Source organism: Calidris pugnax, unplaced genomic scaffold (assembly GCF_001431845.1).
Source record: "Calidris pugnax isolate Ruff unplaced genomic scaffold, ASM143184v1 scaffold36, whole genome shotgun sequence".
NCBI lineage: Eukaryota > Metazoa > Chordata > Aves > Charadriiformes > Scolopacidae > Calidris > Calidris pugnax.
Genome location: NW_015090825.1, coordinates 1,132,889 through 1,141,887, shown reverse-complemented (window position 1 = coordinate 1,141,887; position 8,999 = coordinate 1,132,889).

The following is an 8,999-nucleotide window of genomic DNA, read 5'->3' as shown; positions in this document are numbered from 1 at the left end:
GAGGTGCTGGGTGACCGGGGAGGTCTGGAAGCCGGAGGTGACATGTGCCCTGCTCCCAGACTCTAAGAACCGGGTGGTCCTGGGAAGGTTTTGGAGCATAACTTTATCTGTGGGTGTGAGCACTCTGGTTGCACACATACAGTGTGGTTGTTTCTCCCCAGTAGTGTAACAACAAGGTGCAGTGTCCACTCACCAGCCAGCCCTTGGGAGGCCTTCTGAGAGCCTTGATCACAGCTTGCAGATCTGCCTCCTCCTTTCTCCTGCAGGGGGAAGTAAGGCAAAAGCTTAATCAGTATAATGGTACAGCCATGAACACAGGCAGCAGAGAGAATCAAGACTTTTTTACCCAGCTGTAGTGGTGACCTAGCCCCCATACCGTACCCTGGGGGGAGTACCCTGTGGCAAAGGGGCCACAAAATTGCTGCTGAGCCTGCAGTCTGCCTGCTGTTGGCATCAGAGGCCCAGCCATCACAAGAAAAGGGGCAAAACAGCACAGTGAGGGTGGTGGAGGCTCTTCTTCCATTCAGTGGAACTGGGTCTTTACTCCGTCCCCACAAGCACCACCGAAGTCGCTCTAAGTTGAACATGATACATGCTCCTTGGCAGGGCCATTCCTCTCCTTTCCATGATGCCCCAGGGCCTTGGAAATAGCTAAAATTTCGCTAAACTCCACACCTCCTTCCAGCTCGTAGTGGCTCTTCTTGCTCCTCACAGACTCTCTGATATATCTGTCTCTGAACCTACTTGTGCATGCCCAGAACTAGGGACCAACACACCTTCGGGGTGATCACTGCCCATTTTCACCAGGGTAATGTCTCTTTGCCTTTGAAAGGGCAGAGGTGGGCAGACCAAAAGTGGAGACAGGTTTGCATTACCTGGCCAGCTCTGGGCTCTCCCTCATATCTCAAGGTCTTTCTTGTGCCCCTGAACCTTGCTTGGTGTGGCATTTTCCCACTGCTTTCTGATGATACCATTTCTCCTATAGTTCCTTCTGCCTCATGTCATGTGTGGCAGGGTCTGCCTGTACACAGAGCTGAGGGTGACCTAGTGTTATGCCCCTTCACAATTTTGGGGTTTTCTCTGCATTTTCCCTGATGTTTCAGCCCATTCCTCCTGTTCTTCCCCACTTCTCTGCTCCCCCTTTACTCTTCCCCATCTCCTCTTAAAGAGTTATTATTTAAGCCCCACTTCATGCTGCTGTCCTTCCCCTGCCTCAGGTTCTTTTCAAGATGTATAGCCCCGTGGACAAAGCTTTGGGGGAGGGTGTGGATGTTTGAGGCACCATTAATCCCATCCTAAACTCTGCATGACACAGAGGACCTGCTGAGCTTAAATCCAAGTCAAAGCCTTGTCTCATGGGGACCGTGGCCCAGAGGATGCTCCTACTGCTGTCCTTGCATACTGCAAATCCTGCCCTAGTGCAAGGTCACCTTCTGATGGATTCTGCTGCGCTGGAGAGGGAGATGCCTGGCAGGGATGCCAGCAGGGCTGCCTCTGGAGGCAGATTTCATGCTGTGCTGGCCCTGCAGCTCATTGCGTGGCTCTGCCACCCAGGTGGCTCTGCACCCTGCAGCTCCTCGGGTGCCATTCTGTGGTGAACCCCGGCGACTTTTCACTACATGCCTCTTCTGCTGTGAGCGAAAGCTCTTTCTTCACCTGGGCCCCAGAAGAATATCACCACCTTTTAAAAACTCTCTCCTGCTTTTTCTCATGCTGAGATTTCAGCAGGCCACCCACTCTCTGTGTTGTCTTCTCAATGAGTTAACATTACCTCCCCAAAACTGGTTACCCTTGGGCCATTAATTGCTTCTTTGCTCCTGGGGTCTCTCACTCCTACTGGAGCACAGCATCCAGAGGGAAACACAAGACACCAAGCACAGCCTTCCTGGACGGTGCTGACTCTGCAGGCTGTAGCATGGAAACATGCCTGGTTATGTGGCAACACGCTAGCAGCATGCATGTTTCCCAGGTGCCTCACCCTTAGCAAATAGTTCATATAAATGGTTGTCATCTGCTTCCACCCCCCAATTCTCCTTGCAAAACAGAATCACAGAATCACAGAATCACATGGAGTTGGAAGGGACCTCAGGAGATCATCTAGTCCAACCCCCCTGCCAAACCAGGTCCACCCAGAGCAGGTTGCACAGGAACTTGTCCAAGCAGGTTTGGAATGTCTCCAGAGATGGAGACTTCACCACCTCCCTGGGCAGCCTCTTCCAGGACTCTGCTGCCCTCAAAGTAAAGAAGTTCCTCCTCATGTTTAGGTGGAACTTTTTACATTCAAGTTTGTGCCTGTTTCCTCTTGTCCTGTCCCTGGGCACCACTGAAAAAAGCCCAGCCCCATCCTCTTGACACCCTCCCTTTAAGTATTTATAAACATTGATCAGATTCCCTCCTCAGCTTTCTCTTCTCCAGACTAAAAAGACCCAAGTCCCTCAGCCTCTCCTCATAAGGGAGATGCTCCAGGCCCCTCATTATCTTTGTAGCCCTCTGCTGTACCCTCTCCAGCAGTTGCCTGTCCTAAAAACTTAGATTCATCTGCAATGTAATTATCAGTAATAATCTTTTAGAGCAACTGATAGCTCATAGAGATAAATCTTGACATGCACAGGGATACTCTGAAATATGAATGCCATACCACCATCCCACAAAACGTGCAATGCCTTCCCTCCCTCCAGCTCCAAACCACAACCGAAGCCAGACTATGCTCAGCCACACTCCTGTAGCTCCTGCCATGCATCCAAGCCAGAACTACAGGCTTCAGAGATCAACTGATTTTTCTATAGCGTTGACAGTCTTGCTCCTGTTTGCCCTGCAGAGCTAACACAGCTCATGAGGGACCCAGACCCAATAACAACTTTGTTTATTAAGATCCTGCAATGATGTGACTGATGCCCTGGTAAAGCCTGCTGGACTGTCATCCAACATAACCGTTACTGATGGTGATGAGGCAGAGGACCAGTCCTGGCTTGGCCCTCCAGCTCATCTCTGTTCCAAGTTGGACTGGTACACAGGTGAGATGATTGCGAAGAACTTGTGGAGCTGAAGTGACACACAGGCTTATTTATTCTCATCAAAGCCCTGTCTCTGGCATTGTATCTGCCTGTTCAGCTCTTTCCACCTGCCCTCACCTGCTTTGTGGGAAGGGCAACCTAAGTGAGCTGGCAGCAGGAATGAATGCCTTCAGAAAAGGCAGATCTCCCCCCTATGTGTAAACAGAGATTAGATCCACAGATTGCTGAGAAGCAGGGAGGATGAGATGCTGCAATTCTGGTTTGATACTGGCTTGGCAGAGATAAGCTGTGTTTTATAACACTCCTGTGCCTGATGCTCTTCCCGGGTGCCTTCCTCTCCTCCTCCTTGTTTTGCAGGGCACTCAAACCAGAACGTGTAATCTCACTGTAACTGTGGATAGTACTGCCTTTTAGCTCTGACAGAAGTTTTCTGTACTGACAACCTGCTGTTTCTGCCCGGCCGAAGTGTGGCTGGTGCTTCACAGTAACAGGTCCTTTACTGAGCTGATGTGGTGCCTCAGTTTTCCCACCCATGAAAATGAGATTATATGGATCTTTGTCATGCTCCTTGATGCCTGCAAAATAGTACTGCTGTTGCTTGAATTGGGTATACCTCTGCTGGCAAACATGCACCTCTTTTGCCTATCCTTTTATTACTTTTTTTTTTCATGCTGTGCTTTCTAGACATCTCCCTTTGATTACTTACCTTAGGGATTCTTTCTCCCCAGGTGCATGGCTAGCCCCCATCTCTCCTTCTTCCTCCCTGCCCAACCAAGATAGGTTCCTTTTGCATTATTTCTTTGTTCTCTGTGGTATTTGCAACACCCTCCCAGCCTTGTATCACCTGTGAATTCCATTCCTCCTCCTTGTGTTTTCCCCGTCTTTGCAGCACCTAGTATGACGAAGCCTTTTGTGCTGCTCTTGCTGCAATTGAACCTGATACTTGAAAGGAGGAGAAAAGGTTGGAATAAACTGCTCTGATGATTCATCCCCGGGGCTGAGAGATTTGCTCCTTTGATATCAGTCCCTTGATCAGAGCTCTGCTATGTTATCTCTGTTTGTCTGGGGAGACTTAATTCCTGGCACATTTGTGCTGGTGGAATCCCAGATACCAGGGCTGGTGACTGGTAAAGGAGCACAGTGCATTCTTCTCCAAGTCTAGATATCAGAGTCAGTAAGGTTTGATGCTCCAGAGCCTATAAACCCCTTAAGACAGGCTTTGTCTGCATCAAATGCAACCAAGAAACCTCTAGCTTTGTCTGCATCAAATGCAACCAAGAAACCTCTAACTTCCTTCGACCTGCCAAAATCCATCACCTGCTCACTCTCTATCTTACACCCCTGCAGAGGTGGACCAACACAGTTTCTCCTTCCTCCTGCCTTGTTTTGCAGGCAGATTTCCCTACCAGCTCATCCTCTACCTGTGTGCCCCATGGTCACAAGCTATTGAGGACTCTTTCACCGTTCCTTAATGAGACTGCACACTGATCCTGGTCATAAAGCAGGATGAGTGAAAACCATGAAAACATCATGGAAAGTCTAGCTTGAGCCTAGCCTACCTCAAATACATTGGTTGAAAGCCTAATATCAAAGGGCTGGATGAATGGGATGGATTCCCAAATTTTGACAGCTGAGCTGGAAGAGATCCACAGTTTTGGAAACTGGGCTTAAGTGGGAATTCTTTGGAAGATTTCCCTAGGAACAAGCTGGAGGAGTCACAAAGGGATGACGTGTCTGTAGTGGGTTTTCCCAATGGTGGGAGAGTGTTTTCTCTACGTATAAATTTTGATTAAAATGCTCTGCATTACATGAAACAGTTGAATATGATTTTAGATTTCAAGACCTCAGACAGCTTGGTGCCATGGCAATACCCACCATTAAAAATCTTCATAGCTTTTGCTAAAGAGAAGGGGAAAGTGTTCAAGTACTAAAAAAAATGAAAGCAAAAGAAAATCCCTCATCCTTTTTGATTTTAGGAGGAAAATATACCACAGATAACAGTGACAACAGTTAAGATCCATTATTCTAGGGAAGCTAGTCATGATGGACCTTGTTGTTACTTTATAAATAGACTTCTTTCTTCAAAGACAAAACATGCACTGAATAGAGAAAGGAAGACCAATTTAGGAAGAAAGTACACCTTCCATTTCTATTGCTGGAATTCTATCTCACATTACCTCCTGTCCGAGAAATTGCTGTACTTGCACACTGCCCATAAACTTGTAGCCATATTGCCAGAGAAACTGCTTTGGGCAGCAGTCACAGATGCCTTGTGAACATGGAGTCAAGAGACACAAGGTCAACTGAAAAAGCATTGTGAAGGATGGGTGAGAGCAGAAGAATCATCTACTACATTTCAGGAGATGTTGGAAAGAGGCTAAAAGTGGTAGACGTGGTGACACCGTCCAGGGTCTTCTCTTCTGTCTAGTCTGATCACATTTTTTTTAGCAGACCAGGGAAATAAAATCCTGCAAGTGAGACCCTGAGGAAACTGTGGGAGCGCTGGCAAGGCTGGCAGATTTCTTCTCATCCAATTTCACCTTCCACTTGGCATCAGGGTCAAACTACACTTCTCTTAGAGTGTCTCACTGTGTGAAGGACTTCAGGAAGAATATATGAGCAGAAAAAAATCCATCTCATGGTTATGACCAACAGCTTTTCCTAAACTGCTTTGTTGGGAACTAAGCCCATTCACTTCTTGGCTCTTACATTTCTTTCACTGGGCAGATTTAAAAAAAAAAAGAGAGAGAAAGAGATAAATGTAGAGTATTTAAAAAAAAAAAATATATATATATATATATATATTTGTGCTGGTATGGCACAGATTTTCACTCTAATTTTTAGCTGGTTTTACTGAAAAATATTGCACTGGAAAATAAGTTGGGCTTTTATTACTCCAAATAATTTAAGAGAAAGGCGCTGCAGACTGTTCCCTTCCTTCGCGAACCGAAACCACTTAACATGGGAAGTTGACTCCTAAATTACATTTACAGAAGGAAAAATGGAAGGCAGCTAGGAAATACTGATGAATGTTATTTAAGGCTTGCAGACTTCCTAGTCCCTCCCCCAGTCTTTTTTAGGTAGGTGTTACCATAGCTCTCCTTACGTCTTCCAGCCCTAAGAAGTCTTAATTTTTGTGGCTCTGGATGGCTGCTATGTACAGTAAAGTACCAGCTCTGATCCTATCTAGCTCTAGGCCAAGAAGAGCCTAAGAGAAAGGGAATCCTTTTCCTTTTTCTTTCTGATTACCCAACTGAAACTTGGTTATATTCCCTCACTAGGAATATATTTTACCACTTCCAGAATTTTTCCCAGCTGAAAAAAACAAAAAGCAGCAGTGTGTTTATGATTTTCTGGAATAAATATTCCTTTCCACTGCCTGTCCTCAGTACAGCAAGATCGTATGTGTTAGGGGGGAAAAAAGCCTTAGGGGGGAAAAAAGCCTCCCTTTCTGGTACAGACTCATTAACAGTATTTGCAAGGCCATTGTGAGAAGGTGAGAGCAGAAGAATCATCTACTACATTTCAGGAGATGTTGGAAAGAGGCTAAAAGTGGTAGACGTGGTGACACCGTCCAGGGTCTTCTCTTCTGTCTAGTCTGATCACATTTTTTTTAGCAGACCAGGGAAATAAAATCCTGCAAGTGAGACCCTGAGGAAACTGTGGGAGCGCTGGCAAGGCTGGCAGATTTCTTCTCATCCAATTTCACCTTCCACTTGGCATCAGGGTCAAACTACACTTCTCTTAGAGGGTCTCACTGTGTGAAGGACTTCAGGAAGAATATATGAGCAGAAAAAATCCATCTCATGGTTATGATCAACAGCTTTTCCTAAACTGCTTTGTTGGGAACTAAGCCCATTCACTTCTTGGCTCTTACATTTCTTTCACTGGGCAGATTTAAAAAAAAAAAGAGAGAGAAAGAGATAAATGTAGAGTATTTAAAAAAAAAAAATATATATATATATATATATATTTGTGCTGGTATGGCACAGATTTTCACTCTAATTTTTAGCTGGTTTTACTGAAAAATATTGCACTGGAAAATAAGTTGGGCTTTTATTACTCCAAATAATTTAAGAGAAAGGCGCTGCAGACTGTTCCCTTCCTTCGCGAACCGAAACCACTTAACATGGGAAGTTGACTCCTAAATTACATTTACAGAAGGAAAAATGGAAGGCAGCTAGGAAATACTGATGAATGTTATTTAAGGCTTGCAGACTTCCTAGTCCCTCCCCCAGTCTTTTTTAGGTAGGTGTTACCATAGCTCTCCTTACGTCTTCCAGCCCTAAGAAGTCTTAATTTTTGTGGCTCTGGATGGCTGCTATGTACAGTAAAGTACCAGCTCTGATCCTATCTAGCTCTAGGCCAAGAAGAGCCTAAGAGAAAGGGAATCCTTTTCCTTTTTCTTTCTGATTACCCAACTGAAACTTGGTTATATTCCCTCACTAGGAATATATTTTACCACTTCCAGAATTTTTCCCAGCTGAAAAAAACAAAAAGCAGCAGTGTGTTTATGATTTTCTGGAATAAATATTCCTTTCCACTGCCTGTCCTCAGTACAGCAAGATCGTATGTGTTAGGGGGGAAAAAAGCCTTAGGGGGGAAAAAAGCCTCCCTTTCTGGTACAGACTCATTAACAGTATTTGCAAGGCCATTGTGAGAAGAGGCAAACACATGGATCTGACTAGATTACAGCATAGTCTACAATAGAAAAAAGTGTAGGGGATGATCAATCACCAAAAAGGAAAAGTCTTTGAAGAAAAAATACGGTGCTTTTAGAGAAGTAAATTCAAGTTCAAGTTACAGCTACAGAATTAAGACACTGAACCAGGTGGTTAAAAGGAGAACAGACCAGGAATGTTGCAATGTGGAAATGTTTTAGCTACTTTGCTTCCTATCATTCCAAATATTAATTTTCCACGGTTTTACTTTTAAAAATGTTTTTAGATTAAGCCATTGCTATCAATGTCAATCAAAAAAGCCCTGCAAGTGTTTAAACAAAGCAGGGCGTTTGCTTAGAGCTTCAAGGATAAGAACTATAAAACAATAGCGTCAAAGCCTTTTTCTTAAAACAACTCCATCGACTCCATCTTTCAATACTTAACTGAAACCACATTCAGCAAGTTCAAGGACTGAAAAGCATACTTGTTTTAAAAGCCAACGTGGACAGACTGAAAAGCATACTTGTTTTAAAAGCCAACATGGACAGAAAAAAAAAGAAAGAAGCTTGTTTGCCAATATTACTAGTTGTATGGCCCAGAAAGCCTCCAGAGGGTTGCCAGGTGCTCGCCTGCTGCTAGCAGGACGTGAGCCCGCAGGACAGGTCCCTCTGGGGAGAGGCACCCCCCATGCACCCCCCGAGTGGGGTCTGGTGAGGCCAAGCCTCCAAGAAACTTGGTGTTCTCCTGGTATAACGGTAGCAACAAGGACTTCTAAACTATGTCCAAACTGCCACAGCTCTGCCAGACAAAGAGGAACTGAGCTAAAGCGGCGCTCCTGTTGGTGGCATCAGCTGTGTCTTCGCTGGAGAGGCTGTTGGACCGAGCTACACCAAGAAGAGGTGAGCCACAGGGGCTCCAGCTGTGACTGGACATCTCAGTCTATTCAGGATGCTGTCAGCTTTGACTTTTGGTTCTTGCTGTCCACACTGTACACATCAAGCCTTGTTGACATGTTAGCGGTCCTGGGACATTTTGCCAGAAAACAGACATCTCAGAGCCAGGTCCATTCAGTGTCTTTATCCAGATCCGAGCATTCACATTTGACCCTGCCTGGTTCCTCTTTTAGGAGAAAAGAGCAGCAACTGACAAATGAAGAGGTCTGAAAGGTAATTTATTACCTAAAACCCCACTGAAAAAAAGAAGCAGACCCCCACCCTGCCCAAGCAAATCAAAAGCTGTTGCCTGGCAGTTTGATTTTGCTGACATCCCATATGAAAGGTGCAGAAGACATTGGGGCAGTGACCAAACACGCCTAGGCAGTGAT